The sequence below is a fragment of the Falco biarmicus genome, chromosome 1 (genome assembly GCF_023638135.1).
Source record: "Falco biarmicus isolate bFalBia1 chromosome 1, bFalBia1.pri, whole genome shotgun sequence".
NCBI lineage: Eukaryota > Metazoa > Chordata > Aves > Falconiformes > Falconidae > Falco > Falco biarmicus.
Genome location: NC_079288.1, coordinates 123963460 through 123981264, shown reverse-complemented (window position 1 = coordinate 123981264; position 17805 = coordinate 123963460).

Here is a 17805-nt window from a genome sequence, read left to right as displayed (position 1 = left end):
CCCCTAATAAAATAGTAAAGTTCTGATTGTAAAGTAAAGGTTCGCCTTTGTGTATATGAATAATCTTGGTTTTCTTACTGGAAGTTGACTGTGGGAGGGAATTGTCTGCTGTTAAAAGAAGTGCTGTCAGAAGGTTAAATAATGTAGTTTTAGACATTTAGGACTTGCTTATTATCTCTCATAGAAAAGATTAATAAAAGGCAGTATTACTGAAATGATTAGATTGTGTCCTCTTCCCCTGTAGGAAGAGAGATTTTTACTTAGAATGAAGAGAAAAATTCAGACAGGATTCCTTTACAAAGCTGACAATAGTTGTACAGCTGGAGGAGCTCAGCTTTGCTCCTGTAAATAAATATTCATGGAAGACTAGGACATTGTATATGCTTCTTAAATTTAGCTTTGAATCTGGTCGTCAGATATGTAAAATAGATGCCAACATCTCCCAAATGTGAATGCCTCAACCTTGCCCGAACCTGATTTTATTCTTTTTCCTTTAGACCCCAGAATTTTTTTTTGCCTTCTGCTCAGGGACACCCTGGCCAATAAATTGCTGGAGGCTAACCCAGTCTTCTGGAAAAGTATCTCAATACACCTGCCCTATTTTTACGCTCTTCCAGAAGTGTCTATTAGTGGCTGCTGCTGGAGACAGAACATCAGGCTAGGTCAAGTGTTGGTCTAACACATTGCACCTGATTTTATATTATTGTTTCATGGTCAGTATCTTAAACTCTGTGGCTTTTCATTTTGCTTTCTGAATAACTCCAATGAGGTATATTCCAGATCTCCTTACGGCAGATTGAATCAGGAATGTAAGCCTATTGCGATTGCCTTAAACAACATTTATTTGTTATTTGAGAGATGGTCTTTCTCAATCTATTCATGTTGGAACTGTTCTATATTGTAGAATTAGTTAATATCATGATAAAAAGGAAAAACTGATTGCCGTAATGGGTGTAGTACTCTCTTGAGGTGTTTGGTCTGATTTAAGGGGAGAGAGGACTCTAACTTCTTGTCAGATGGTTGCACCAATCATTGGCCTCTTTTATGTTTTTGACAATCAATTCCTTTCTTAGAAATTTTTCTAGGTGGCATTGGGTCACGTTCCCTCGTATACATGACAGTTGTTATCCCCACACAGCCAAGATAGAGTTTTCAAAAACTTAGAAGAAACCTTAAAATCACTGGGCTCTACTGTCATTTATTCAGGGAAAGTTATAAAGGATTGATTAAGATTAAAGGTCTTAACTCTAGGGAAACATGTTTGGGGAGAAGGAAATTTCTTGAACCTTCTGAAAATATTGTAGAGAGGTGCCACTGCACATACGTTTGGGGAGGCATGCTAGTGGCCTCCTGAATAAAGGACAGGTGGCAAATCATTTGCAGCTGAGTCATGTATGCCATTTACCTTAATTTCTGTAAAAATCCTAAATATGTTAAGTAAGCAGGCCAAAACTAAACAGTTATCACATTTGCAATATTCTTCTGTATCTGTGTACTTATATCTAATACATATCTCATCTAGACAGGGACATTTTTTTGAATTATGATTGCATTGTCCCCTTTATGTTTACATTTTTAAAACAAATTCTGTGTACCCAAGGTCATATTTTTAAGTCTGTTCTCCATGCTGTTGCCCCTAATGACCAATGCTCATGGATTCTGTATTGACTCACGTGATGGCACTTTGCCATACTGATACGCTTCTTCGACCCACCTTGGAAGTTGCATTAGCTCACTATAGATTTTGCACAGAAGATCAAATAGATTTAAATTTATTCATATGCCCTATGAATCTGGTGATGTTTTCCTCTTTTGTTTTGCAAACATGACATTTGCTTTCCAGTCCCCCAGCTCGAATAGATTTTGCAGTTTGAGAAAAGCAGAGAGAAAAACATGGCAGTACCCCTTACAACTTCTTTCTCATGGTTCTTTTTTTTTTTTTTTTTTTTGTTTTGCCTGATGTTATAGAATCTTCATCACTGAGATTAGAAATTACCAAAACCCCTTCATCTTGACTGAACAGACTCTGCTCTGCCAGAATGATTTGCCTTTTAAAATAGTTAATTGCATACAGTTAGTATTCTTTGCCATATTTTCCTGCATTCATCAAATTCTGAGTGAAAAATGTTACAAGACAAAGACTTATTTTCAGCATTTTAGAAAGCTGTTCAGATGGTGCATCGATAACATCTCAGCAGGTGGAAGTCCCATATGATTCCACCATTCAAGAGAACTTCCTTCGTATGTGATTAATTCCAAGACCCATTTAATCCACCACATTATGGTGGTCAATTTGGGGCATCTGTGCTGATGAAAATGACTTTTGATTGTACCTAAATGGCTTTTACATGCAGTACTCCATGCCGGTTTACTCTCCGGTTCAAAGTGAGATAAAAGAGAGTCCATTTTCTGGATAGGGCTGGTTTTTTTACTGGCTAGCTAATCAGCATTTATATGTCTTATATCGAATTACCTAGCTGGTTTTTAATCTCTGATTTAGAAATATTCCTAGATGCTTCTAGGTATTTTGCTTTTAAAAATTAGATCAGTGGCATTTTGGTTTTATTTATCATCACTTCTTCTATGTTACATATTAAAATGTATTTCTGCATTAATAAAAAAAAATAATCCATCATATGTATATTGGCTCAAATAAGCGTGTACCTGTGCAGAAAAACAGATGCTCTGGCCAGAAAATTTAGTAGGTTCTGTATTAGAAATGGACTCCATGAAGAAAGTGTTCTTTAAAGGCAGTGTGTATTAGAGAGTTTACATTGTACCTCAGTTCCTAAACTCTGAAATTCACCTTCAAACTGATTTTCGATGTGCTGGTCATCTGGGTGTGAACTGAATTCCTATCTCAGCCAAAAACTAGACTGTAAAATGACTCTGTTAGGATTAAGCCCTTGGTGACTACCTGATAGGACGATGCAGTCTATCTTAACTGATAGATTCAGCTGATACCACTCAAAAAAGTAAATTCAAACTTAATTCCCAGCTTTAGTTATCTGGTAGTAATTCTCAGACTCTTCCCCCAGAAGGTTCTTGCAGTCTCTCAGGCTTCTAAACAAATCGTAATTCTAGGTGCCACTCTGTATAAGGATTGGGAAAAGAAGGAAGAAAGAGAGAAGAGTTTGATGATATTTTTTAAGAATGTAGCAGAGAAATTGGTCTGGTTGTGTTATTCCTGATTTAATATTTTAGACATGAAAAATCAAGTAAAAATATGGAAAATAATAAAAAATTACTTGTATATTTAATTGTTGATGAAACTCTAAGCTTTATTTAAAAACTAACATTTTATAAGGTAATGGCATGTGGAAATTGTGAAAAAATCCTGGAAATGTAAACATTAAGGTTTTGAGGAAAAGCTGATATAAGAAAACACTCAGAAAAGTCTATTAGGATTTGGGGTTTTTAGCTGCTATTAGCGGGTTTACAGTCTATAATGAAAAGTTAGAATTCAGTGTCAAGTCTAGTTAATAATAGTACATAGAGAACGTTCATTGTGCATACTTGCATTGTCCTGTAGTAATCTGAAACATATCATGAAACATCAAAACCTTGATTACAGGTGTTGGTGGTTGATTAATATTGCTAAATTTTATTGTGATTTCCATTTATATAAAAATAGGTAATAACTGGCGTCTCTTTGTACTTCTAATTTTGTTTTTCAGACTCTGAAATCAATCTCCTAAGGTTATCGAGACAGACGTTAAAACAGTGCTTACTAAGTCCTATGAGCACAGCCTATGCAGTATCACTTGTATTTGCCATATCCATTGATAGAGATTAACACTGGAGGCAAATATGGTACAGGCCTCAATTACTGTTCAGATTTCTACCGTTTTGAAAAATGATATTGCTTTAAAGAAATCCACGCAAGAACTCTTGCAGAAAAGATCACCGATTACCAACCATACTGCACAAAAGGGAGTCAATCCTTAAAAAAAAAAAAAACAAAAAAGGCAAGGGAAGACAAAGAAATACATGCATTAAGTTCAAAAAAACACTTTAAGAAAATGTCGTTTTCCCTAACAAATCACAAAAAAGGCATGTAACTTACCGTTTTGTACTGTGGAATTTTTTAGCAAACTACATTCTTTGCAGTGAAGCCACAAGCAGCTGGAAACTATTTTAAAATGCTGTTTTCTTTCCTTTTTTAAGCACTAGAAGTCATCACCACATGCAGATTTCTTTTAATCATGATCACTGTACATTTGTTTCAGTCTCAGCATTTCGGAACAAAAATTCTTTAGTGATGTAGTTTGTTACGGTCAGTGTTCTAACACAGAACGGGAAACTCCTTTGCTTCCAGATCATCCCATTAATTACTAGGCTGCTTGAATGAGTAGGAGACAGAAGAACACAACTGTAGACTTTTGGCCTTTGGGAATTCAACTGAAAAGTCAAATATATGACAGAATTTCCACGAGGAACCAGGACCTCCCTTTGAGTTTCTTTGAATCTTTAATCACATTCTTTCTAGGTTAAACCCATTGTACTTCTTGCAGAGGTGTCCTCTCTGAAAATTTAGACGCCCTTAACTTCATCCTTCAATGAGCTAATAGACCCTGTACTTGCCGGCTTGAGCTCATTAACTTTATCTTAAGCTGTGTGTGGACGTATGTTACCTTTCCTGTGAAATTCAGTAACGTGCTTTAAAATTGGTATCAGGACTGTATCATGGAGGTAATCTGATTACTTTTTTTTTAAGATTTGAACAACGTATCTTTTATGTAGCTAAAAGCCAAAAGGAACACCTCTTTATTGATCTCTTGAATATTGAAGCCATCGTCTAGTAAGGCTTGTGCTTAACCCAAGAATTGGTCTGGCTAAAACAGTTTTGCAAGTACAGCTTTTATTTCTGCACTGAGACCATAACACAGTGTCCTGCTGTTCATTCTACTGTCTGGTTTACTGATACATCTTGTTAACTGTCAGTGACAATTACGTCTTACATATATTAAGGTGATGACAAGTTTGTTCTAGTAGATGCTGTCTTAAGAACCATAAAATGTTCTACCTTTCAAGTCCCCTTTTGGCCTCTCAGACGGTACCTCGGAATCCAGAAAATTTAATGAAAGTAGACTCTCAGTAACGGGTTTTTTGAAAATCAGTTTTTACTTTAAACATACAACGTGATGCACAAATAAAGAACAATGTCATGCAGATAGGATATGGAAGATTCATGTGGTAGATTGCATGGAATTCATGCATTTTAAGATTAAAAGGATAACAAGGAAAACAAAAACAGAAGGTGGGGTGTAGAAGAATGAAGGCAGTGGGTTGATTAGCATTGATAACATGCAGCTGTGGCCTTGCCGTGAAGGCGGTGGGTTGATTGACATGGATGACGTGCAGCTGGAGCTCCTTCCGCTAAGTAGTTAAACAGACCTTAAGGACTGTGGGAGAGGTGGTTGGATGGAGAAGGAGCAGTGTGGTCTGACCTCTGGGGGAAGGGGAAAACAGCATGGACAGTAGAATCTGACTGATGGTGAAAGCCTTGTTGCAGCCTACTAGTTAGTGCTGCAACAATGGGTGCCCCGTGTGAGGCTGCCTGAGTTGGACTTCAGCTACAAGAACTGGTGCCCAATGTATCTGAGACAAGGAGAACCTGTGACCCATCACAGACACTGTGAGAGGTGAGCTGTTGACTAACTGATATGGGTGTATTGCAGTAATTGTTGTCCATCTTAACTCAAATGGCAACTTTTGGTGCCCAGTGTAGATGGGGACTAATTGATATAGGTGCAAAAGAAGAAAATTCTATGTTAACAATGCTTATAGATATATTTGAAAAAAAGAAGCCTAAAGTATAAGGAGAAGGCAATAAGAACTTTGCTAGGATGGTGCAAGGTAAATGATGTGCTAGTTACACCAAAAAAATATCTCCAGCATTCAGACATGGCAAAATGCCAGAAAGTTACTTTTTGAGGCTGCTTTGAGGGGGGATAAAATTGCAACAACATCGCTAACAACATGGAGATTAGTCTTAGACTTACTAGAACAATTAAAAGTGGACAGGGAGACAAATTCTATATTTGCAATGCTTATGGATATATTTGAAACAAGAGGTTTGAAATATGATAAAACAGCAATAAGAATTCTGTTAGTGTGGTGTAAAAAGTATGATTTGCCAGTTACAATGAAAAAGTTTTCCAGTGTTTAGACATGGCAAAGAGTTGGAAAGGTACTTCTTGAGGCTGCCTCGAGGGGGGACAAAATTGCTACAGCCTCGTTAACAGCATGGAGATTGATCATAGATTCGCTAGAACGGTCAGAATTGGATGAAGAGACAAACCCTATATTAACAATGCTAATCAACCCACTGCCTTCATTCCTCTACAGTGGAGTAAGTGCTCATGTTTAAAACAGAAAATTTACTTCCAAGAAAGCTAATAGGAAATGAAGCCATAAGGGGGGGTGTCTTGTTCAACTGAATTCAGAAAGTAAGTTTCAAAGAAGGTTACTGGACATCTGCAGATCAGAAAGTCTCTCATGAAAACAGGTTAAGTGCCAGATGAACTGTTCTGAAACCTTATCGCTAATATAAAATTATCCAATCCTTTATTAAATTACCATAAGTTAACTAATATATCCCAAAGACAATATAAAATCCAAGCCAGAAATCAAATTCATCTGTTGGCTAGTTTGCAACAGCTGGCTTTTTGCCTTTTCTCTCCTAAAATACAAGCTCATTTCTGATAGTCTTTCATCTCTAATGTTTCTTGGTCATCTTATTTCTTTTTACTATAACTAAGGTTAGCTGGGTAATTCTGCCCAACAGTTGTTCCTTATAATTGCTAAGGTAATAACATGGGTTATCTTATTCCATATCTATATCCATTCCATCTCTTAATATAGTCTTATATTGATTCCTGTGCTATCTGAAGCTAGGCGATGGATGCAGGCCTCCTGAAAGGCTGAAGATCAAAAAAGAGGTCCCCAGACTTGTATCTTTCTGTTTCTGTCCTCTAATGATAAATTCTTCACCAAGACTGAGGATTTTATGCTTTGGTGAGCTAAACATCTTCTGGCTATCCTCCTCTCTGCAATCCCTCATCTCAAATTACCATTTTGCTTTCTTAACCCCTACTCTTCAGGACTTTCCCTTCAGGATATTAGCTGTATCTCTGTCTCAGAGCAGCTGCTAAAACTCCCCAGTTCCAATTCCTGGAAGCTGACTTAGATAATTGGCCATAGAGTGTCATCTTCCTTAGACACTTGACTACATGGCATGATCTACCTTAATCATCCAAAACAAATTAAGTATTCAGACTCTGAATGTATCTCACAAAGTCAGGTTTAAACAGTAGACTAAATAAGATTTCTACACAGTGACATTTACTTTAGTATTGCTAAAGCCATTATAGATGATTCAGTGCAGGTGAACAGGTAGGCTAATCTGTTTCACTGTGATTTTTTTTTTAATATTATATATAATGTAAAATAACATTATTTCAAAAATAAAAATTGAATCATCCATTTTGCAATCATTAGCATAGGAGGTGTGGAAAAATTACAATTTTCTTTAATCTCAAACCATAAATTTGATCAAATAAGAAGTATTTGTATTCTTGCATATGTCATTATCTAACCAACTGCAGCTGTTTTCCTGAATAGTTTGATCTCATACAAATAGATGAATACTATATCAATCTTTACTTTTTCACTGTTTTCAGATCACACAAAATTAAGAAATACATGATTCTGAATCCTGCTTTGCATACTCAGAATTAAATTTATTTTCTTATGGTATGGCATTTATCACTGGGTAAAACAGTCTTAAATCAGGGTAAGTAATTTAATTTATTGTCAGTTTACATAAGCTTTTAATTACTGATTCCAGTATTAAGAAGGAAAGAAGACATACAGAAAGTTAGAGAAAACATCTCACCTTCACTCCAGATACCTCTCCTTCCCCCTTCCTCATCCCAGTGCCTCATGCCACACGTTGCGCTCAGTCCCGTAATTGAGGTGACAGGTTGTCCTGGAGATCGGTGTGTGGCACCTCCTTCCTTTCTCTGCTCTTTGTTTCTTGCTCCTTTCACCTGCTCTGGCAGAAACCCTCCTATGAGCTTTAGACCTTTGGGGGCCATCTGCCTGCTCTAGCAGGGTTTCCTCCATGGGACACAGCTCCCCTGTGAGGTGCAGCTCATCCCAGGTCATTTTCCATGTGTCTTTTCATGCGTGGGTGTCTGCTGCCCCTAGAAGTTACCACCCTTTCTTAAATGTGTTTTCACAGAGGTGCCATACGCTCCCATCCAGCTTTGGCATGTGGGAGGTTAGTTCTGACCGTGACAGACTAGCAGGAACCAGCAGTGCCTGGAGCAGAGCATCCCTGCCCTTCCTCCCCCGTGTCACCCTGAAGACCCCCACTAGCAAAGCTTTGCCCATTATGCCCAACACAGAATTTTAGTCCATTTATTAAATGGACACAGTGAGAATCTTGGAATAGCTTGTCCCATCATGGTCACAGCTTTTGGAAGAGCAGAACAATCCCTGTGTTAAGAAATTAATTAGAAAAGTGATTTTTAGAAAGACTATTTTTTGTTAACGCACTCTGCAGTTTTAAGACACAAATAATTTGTGCTTCTAAATCAAAATCTTCACCTCTAACAAGATAAGACCTTTTGTTTTCATTAATTCTAGCCTCATGACTAGCATGTTATATCAAGAATATTAAATATTTGTTGTAGGTTATTTATTCCTGCTTCCAAGTGGGTTAACAAATGTGTGAAATACTCTACTTGTGTTCCTACTGCAGTGTGCAGAGAGCAAAGTTTGTGGCAGTCACTGCTTACTGGTGTTTTCACACGTCATTCGTTGTATAAATCAGTGAGACAAACTCGATGCTTAAATATCACGTGCCACTCTTCCTCAAGCCAGGACTTGTATCTGTGAACTCTTGCTATCAGGCTTTTGTTTTATGAATGAGACAAAGTGGAAATCCTATCCAGCTGCTGGTTTTGGAAGGGGAGGAGGGACAACAAAGGTTTGGAAGGGGAAAAAAACAACAAAGGTTTTTTTAATGCCTATATTGTTTTGCAAAAAAACACGTCCTTGTGGATGGTTTCCTATTAGGGCAGCTGTCCATATAATGTTTTTAACTACGATTGCCATCAGACCAGCTACATCCTCAGTCAAATATATTACCCTGCAAGGATCAGCAGGAGATCGTAAAGCAATGCAATAACTCCATAGATTGGATGGTGAGACAGGTAGGAGAGGCAGACCACCCATTTTCAAATATGCAGTTCAAAATGATCCCTGTTAGATGAGCAATACAAATGCCAATTACACCATGAAAGCCTAGGTAATGGCTTAGATTAACGAGGTGAGTATATTCTTTTTCATTCAACCTCATAGGGAGGCTATGTAGGAGCGCGAATTTTGTTAGAGGAAGAGCAGTAGTCTGGTGCCTCTGGCAATGGTCTTAATTCTCTGGAGGAGGACAGTATGGCAGCATATACAATTGTAGGCTGCCACTTCACCTGTGCCCATAAACAAGGCTGTTGAAAGGCCAGCCAAGTCTCAAAGACCTCCAAACTGCAGAATCGTGTAGAAAGTAAATGTGTACATTGCGTTTATTTATACCAGTGTAACTTTAAACTATAGCTGATGTGCCTTGTCAAGACATGAGAAAATGAAATACTCTTTCAAAGAATTGTACTCCTTTAACTCATGAAGTTCATAGTACATCTTCATTCCTTCTTCTTGTTTACATTGTAAAAGAATGTACATCCTATATGAATGGTACATACACTGCATAAAAATGGTACATACATAAAAGCCAGGCATATAAACATTTGAAAATGTTTATACTGTAGCCTTCATAAAGTTGCTGCTCATTCTAGGAGTTTTGTCTTTGTGGTTTTCTCTTTGCCATATTGCATAAAATCCAGATATTACTATTTACAAAGGATTTAGAATCCAAAGGATCTGGGTTACTAACGGTATCACACCCAAGTTAATACTCTGTTATTTTTCCCTTAGCATGCGTTCTTTTTATAAAGCTACTTCAGTAAGACACTGGATCAAAAATTGCACAATTAATTGTGATCGACCCTAGTGTCTTTCATTTTGTAATATGTAAGAACAAAAGATGAAAAAAGGGTTAGTTTTTTATACCTCTGTGAGTATCTAACTGGTTAGTAAGTCTTATTTTAATTTTTTTGTTGTTGTTCAAATAGGCAGAAAATTGTCAATGCAATGAGTTAAATGTCCTAATATATCACCAGGCTTGTAACACTTAGTGTAAATTACTGTAAATTAAGGTAGTGATGCACCACTTCTAACATCCAAAAAATTCAAGCATATCTACTTCATACTACTGTGTTGCCATAAACCATTACTGTGGAAAAGCTGAACTCTCTAAAGCCACAGAGTCCACTACTGATTTTGATGAAAAGTAATAATGAAACTTGTTGTAACTCTATATGTTAAACCTGTTTTGTTATTATGTCCTTCATGGATTCAGATCCCAACTGAAAATCTAAATTGTAATAAGGTTGTGTTAATTTTATTTAAGTGTGTTTGTTTGGGAGGGGATTATGTTAACAATATATTTAATTATGAGTTTTTTCAGTTATGCTTGACATTTTCAGGGAAAGTAAAAAATTAACTTTATTCCTTGGAAAACATTAAGAAATGCCATTGGACTCTGATCCACTGTATTTTTCTGGACGGTGTACCACTGCAGGCTGTGTGTCTTTTAGCATGTTGCTAAAAAGGAAGCCAGTGTTTATTACTGTGGGGAAAAAGCAAAATGAAAACCAGGTAATTCCTCAGTGAAATCCTGTCACGCATCCTTTCTTGACCTACTGGTCTTGTGATTGTTTCAGTTCTACTTACATACGTAAGAAGCACTATTGGGTTTTGTTCACTTATTATTAGAAGTGAAAATCGGGTACTTCAAAGGTAAATAGGTACATTAAATATGGCTCGTTGGTGAGCTTCAGATTTTTACTGCATGTTTTAATCCACACAAATTAGTGGTGAAAGCTTGATTAAAGTAGATTTTATAATTTCGGTTTTACTTTGCATTTCCAATGAATTTTATCTCCCTGTGTGGGGAGACAAATTTGAATCAGGTACAAGTATTTCCCAATCAGTTTGATTAGGGGGCTGAGGTGGGAGAAGCAGTTTCATTCCTACAATGTGATAAAGTTTATGCAAATACTGCAGCCTTACAATGGCCAAATACATTAAATATATATATATTTGTCAGCATTTGTATTATGTACTGCTTTGGTTTTCTGGTTTAAATGAATTCTAAAAGCTATAAAAAATGAAAAGTACAGGACTAGGGCTTGGCCCAGTGTAGCCCGGCATTCACTGTATAAGATAGGAATCATGGTCTGGAGGGGTGAATGTTGTGGGGGAAAGTTTGAGGGTAAAAAATCGCTGTCATGGTCAAACAGAAAGAAGAGCTGTGTCAGCCATAAAACAGTTTAAGAACACAGGTCTAACCTCTGAACTGAGCTTGACATAGTATCACGAAGTAATTATCAAGTCTGGTGCTACAGTCACCTCCTTTCAGTTCTAGAGACACTGTAGTGCCAGGCTGGTGGGTTATCCCACGACTACTTCTTTTAAGCATCTGTTTTTCTTGAATGAAGTTTATGCCATCTGTCTCTTACTGGTCATAGAAACTTTTCACTTTCTCTCATCCTTCCACAAGGAGGGTATAGCCTTCCCCTTTTAGAAGGAAAATTAATGAAGTCTATGAATGACGGTAGAGGATGGCTTGTGTCTTTTATGTTCACAGCACACCCTCATTTATGTGCTATACTTTGGTGGTCTCCCCAGCCCTACTAGATATCCTGAGGTGTACAGACCTTTTCCAGAAAACCTGAAGGGTTTGAAGGTGCGGAGCTTAAAGGTGTAAAGGAGCCAAGTCAGGCAATACAGTCAGTGTAACTAGAAATGCTTGAGAGGCAGAAAGAAGATAATGAGGGAAAATGTCAGCTGCTAAAGAAAGAAAAGTTTTTCCTGCCACCCTCCACAGATGAGGCAGTGAACCCTTTCATGCTACCTGCAAAGATGAGTTCTAAGTATGTGGGATATGAGGAAGTGAACAGCTATGCCACTGAAAGTAATACAAAAGAAGCAGAAAAATTGCAGTTATCACACATTTTTGCAATACTTGTAAAAACATCTAAATTAACAATACATGTTTGTGTTGACCTTGATAACCTATAGAGGAGAGTAAAGCCACAGTTATTAGGCACGAGGGGCAAACCTTTTCACCAGTGGAATAAACAAGGTGTTGTAGCACAAGAAAGGAGAAACACATTAGTTGGAGCCCTTGGTTCTCGCCCATCCTCCTTTCTTCCCTAGAAGACTGAGGGTGGCCATCGCCATTGTGACGATTAGAAAAGATAGTGTTGTAAAGGCATAGGGGCCTGGAAGTCATTAAGACTCTAATTGTCCGGTCTCACAAGCTTGCTGAGAAAATGAATCACTGCAGGCAGGTCATGGTGGTCGAGTTAGAATTGCATTGTCCTGATACGTTTCTGTTCTGCAGCAGTTTTTAGAATGGTAAATCTACTTCCATTCTTCCTGTGAGAAAATGAAGTAAGCTTATTTTTCGTTATCATTTTATTATTATAGAATACTATTATTCTAAAGCTCACGCTGACTGACCAGTACTGTCTGTAACTTATTTCAGAAAGAAATTAATTAGGCTATACGCTAATTCTGGAATAAATGCTAATTCTGGCATGTTGGATGATGTGTGTAGCTTCAAGCATCCCAGTCAGGTTTAGGATTCCCCAGTAAGCCACAGGCCAGCTACACAGCAGGGAGCAGGCAGCGAGCTGACAATGGCATTCCACTGGAGAAAACCAAACACGTCACTTATTCTGAACTCATAGTGTCATGTTATGGAAAGGTAGTACGATTTTTGGTCCCTGGAAGTCTCTGGGTTTGTTGCAGAAGTACTTAGGTTAGTACAACCATTTAGACACCAGTCTTCTGACTGCTTGAACTTCCAGGAAAATAAAGTTACTGAGGAATGTGGAGTGATCCCACTGAATACAGCCCGCTGCCTCTTCCTCTGCTATGCTGGAGTTAATTGCTCATTGAGGAAACTGGTTTAGTGAAAATGCTCAAAGTGCATCATGTGATACTTTTTGCATCCTAGTCCTACTTGCGTCTTCATCTTGGCAACTGCTCTTTTATTTAAAGACTGTTAGACTGAAAGCGTCAGGGATGGACACGAGTGCAGGAGCAACTTGAACCTCTTTCTAAACTACTATTTTGTCCCTTTTCAAAGAACTCCCAGAAGATCCAGATAGAATAAAAAATATGACACCTTGTGCAACTTATAGGAAAAAGTTTGTTGATTCAGAAAGGGGGTGAAATATGCATTATTTCTTAATCCAAAATAGAAATATATTGCCCATCCTGGGACTTTGATTTCTTGAAAATTTGGCTTCCCAAATCTCCTCATTGGAATTTTTTTCAAAACACCTCTAATCCATAAAGCATAGTATCCTGGTTGTACCACTCATTACCAACGTAGAATTGTGTCCCTCTGTCTTTCTGTCGTACTGGAGACACTGGGCTGACCCGCTGCTCGTCAGAGGGACAAGAAGAAATCAAAATCTGTTAATTTAGTTCAAACTGGTTTCCACCTACAGAAGTCTTCAATATGCTAACCATAAAAAATGGTTGAAATCCAGCAGCCAAGAGCTCGCCTTCCACCACAGAAAATCCAGACATAAAACCTCATCAAAAAATTTCAGATTCAACAGGAGTTTCACTGTAAACCCCTCTCATACCTCAAAGGCTTTCGCACAGAGGTAAGGAGGATTCTAACAGAGGTCATTGAAGTTGTGAAAGCAATGCCTGTATAGTAAGTCGATTCATTTGATGGCAATGGTGGTTGAACTTCCATGAAATAAGCTGATTTTTTGTTTTGGAAAAACAAAGCATTTCTAATCTGATAGGATGTCCCACATCTTTCTTCAGTTTGATTGTCTAAATCTATCACAGCTGTTTCCTCTGCCTTTGTCAGTTTTAGCAGTTTTAGGCTATTTCTTAGCTGCAACTTCTGGTGCCGTAGGAATTTGTATAGCAGGAAGTATTTGCACGTCTGTGTGGTCTGTTTCCAGTGTTTACATGTTTGGGTCCTCAGAAGAGCATCAGTTGCTTTAGCACTTGTGCTAAAGATTGATTCTTTGCTCTATTATTGGGGAGATACCACATTTCTGAATGTGTGCAGCAAAGCCTGTAGCTATAGTTTGATGCATACTTGATAGCACCTTAGGAATGGAAAGATAAATGAAGAGCTCTTCATTCCTGCCCTTTTTGTTTATTTAATATTAACATTGTGGGAGAAGGCGCTGCAAGTAGGACAAATTGCTTAAAATGACACCACCCCTTCTGAGCAGTCTTTTGTGCCTTTATACTAACTTAATGAATTGTCTAACAATAGAACACATTTTCAAAATCACTCAGAAGACTTTAACAACATATGACCAGAAGGTCAAGAGCAACAGAGACAGAGCAGATTCTAAAGCAATTCAGTACATTTTATGATTGCCAACTGTTTTCTGTACATGCACTTTAAATCAAAGTCAAGTTTCAAATTAATTTATTCTCGTGATCTCGACTTAGTGTTGTAAAAGAGTACATACATTGCAGAATTACCGCATGTTTTGGCACAGTTACGGAAAATAGTTATGTCTAAGTGAATAAGGCTGATGTTTGCTCAAGCAGTGAGGAAGTTTCCCAATGTCTGTAATTTTTTTGCTTTAACAGAGGATACCAGCTTCCAAACCACCAGCATTCCTCTATGTGATTATTGTTCAAGAACAGCTTGTGTGAGAACCTGTGAGCATCTGTTGATAACATTTTTAAAATATGTTGGCTTATTAGACTTTTTTTTTTCCACTGGTGTGTTATACTCCTATTTCTTTCTCTAGTGAGGATGGTTGTGCAGAATACCACCTGTTGTTCCCACTTCTGTGAAAGGTTTTCAAGCTTCTTGTTAGTTATAACACCTTTCCTGTGAATATCATTCCAACAGAGTAATCCAGCCAAAGGGGTACAAAGATACAAAGGTCTCACCGGGAGGAAGACATGACAGAGCACAGAGTTCTAGCTATGTATATATAAGCAATTATCTGTAGCTACTCACTATTTCAAAATAATTGGATCAACAGTGTATTTTCTTTAAGAACGGAATGACTCTTACTGCTAGTGTGTGGCCACACATTGGTTCCTGTTGCAAGCAAGGCACAAGTCTCATAGGTAATGAAAGTTCAGAGCAAGCTAGAATGGAAGACACCATCTAGTATGGTGTCTATTCTTATTATAGATTACTTCAATAGGATAAAGCACACATTTATTTTTGGTATGCTGGATCTTAAGAAATACAACTAAATATAAAAATTCTTCTTCAGCACTAAAATAAGATTATACTGCTTGGAGATACTGATTTCTGGGCAAAACCCTATGTGCTTCCATTTTAACATATAAAGGTTCTGAACTCTCCCTCCAAATTTAAAGCTGACTTGCAAATAGAGTTAAATTAAAAAAATTAATAGCTCCAAGAAATTTCTGATTGTGCTGAATGCTTTCAATTAACTGAGGTAGGAAGAACATTGAGCTATATTTAAAATATGGGGGGTTTTAACACATGGATTAGACAGCATAGCATAACTGCTTTAGAGATTATATATCTGTTTAGAGAAGGAATAATTTATTCTCTTTGGATAAGAAAAGCTAATTGTGTGTTTATTAGGATTATTGCCAGCTGCTTTTATAACATCATTAATAAGTGCTCTTTGCCACTACCTTATTTTATCATTAGGAGAAACCTAGAGAGGATCTCGGATCTAAAAATACAGATTTTTTCATTGTGTACATACAATGCTATTCATTTTAGAAGAACTTATTTGATTCCCTGTTTCCTTTGCCTTCATGTTAATATATTATAGCAGGACACAATGCCACCTATTCCACTTAGATATAATGAGAACTACAGAGATGTTATGTTAAAAAAAAAAAACAACTTTTCTTCCATGTTTCCCTATTTTTTGGAATCACTTCCAACCTGTATCTAGTGATAGGGTAGAATAATGCATTTTTAAGAATATTTGAAATTATAAAAGTCATGCTACTTTTGCTGGTTTTTATATCAGCATCAGTAAGAATCAAAGCTAATGCTTTTGATCAGAATTTCAGTACTTGGTCTGGTTCCTGCAGTCTAGATTACCTGGGTTTGTACTGGAAGTAGCATTATTACTGGTTGGTCTCAGTGGTGTTTTGCCAGGAACTGGCATTATCCCAAAGACTTCAACTCTGAGCTTCAGGGGTATTAAGAGTAAGAATTTTTGTTTGCAACATAGCCTTAAAATTTATGCCAGAGTGAGTCTAGCTGTAATGTTTGAGCATATGTTACTTCATACTGCCTTCTCTTTCACCTTAAAAGAATTATCTGATCCAACTAAATTCAAAACATAGGGCTGAGCCCACACAAAATACTGCTGCTGACCTTGGACTGTGCGGTGCTTGCTTCTTGCCAAGCAGGATCTTATCCCTCATTCAAACATCAGCCCTCTAGTTCCAGGCACCTTCCTGTTGCACAGACCAGAGGAAGAACACAGTGTGTGACACAACACGCTGAAAGTGCAAATACTTCAGTTGTAACCTGTATGGAATCATTTGAATATTCTTTTTGTGCTTTTGTGATCATTCTTTTTTCTTAAGAGTTAAGTTCTAATCGGCCAACATTTTGCTGATTTTCCCAGATCTTTCTCATGAGCTCTGCAGCCAACAGAATCTGTCTAATCACAGGATGCTTAGATGCATTCTTAAGTACTTCTTGAAAATTATGGCAATACCATGCTGTAAGAAAAAAATAAGGTAAAAATACAAGAGGATCTCCAATTTCTTGGCTGTCTCATTCTGTGACTAAAATTATTTTTTCTTTTCTATAGTATTTTAAAAATTGAATATAAATTACTTTTATTAAAGCTAAAAAAAGGCACTATTTATCCATAATGTGTGTATATTACTTTTAAAAATAGCAATCTCTTCAGTATCAAAATGAGCGAATGCTTACCTCTTTCTCAGCAGCAGGCTCAATAATTTTGGATGATTAGGTAACAGCTTGTTTGTGGCTTTGTTCATCTGTGAGCTTAGTGGAAGAGGAGAGGATAAACAAAGCACTGCACCAAGTTTCAATATAAATCCTTTTCTGAGGAGTGGAGTTGACAGAACCAGTTCCTAGCTGTCCCGTGTTCTGCCATTTGAATCGGAGCATGGCATGCGTAAAATGCTGGTAACAGTACAAGCGACTATAAGAGTTGCTAGGCTCTTATTTATTTACACAAGTGTAATTAAACCATGTACAGCACAGAGGAGAATTAAGTCTTAACAGCAAAATTACTTTATGCTGCAGTAACTATTTTTAAGTAACGCAAGAAAAATAGAAACTATATGAGAAAATATGAGGAAGCAAAGTTCCCATTTGCCTTGATTAGTCATTAGCAAATTGTTGTAAAGGATACAACAGGAAAAAAAATGAAAAGTTAATATGACCTAAATGTGATGGATCATATGGTTAGGAAGCAGAGGCCTTAAAAGAGCATAAGTACAGCATTTTCCAGGAAAATGGGGAGCAGCTGTATCTGTCGTGGTCATAATAAAAGTTTCATAGCAGTAAGGCTGGTACCCAGCAGGGCAGTAAGATTTCAGGTCACAAGTGTCTGTTTTAGGTAATGGATCTTCTCAAAGTTCCTGACACTGAATGCTGAAGGCTGATTTTGCTTTCCCTATTACCCCGGG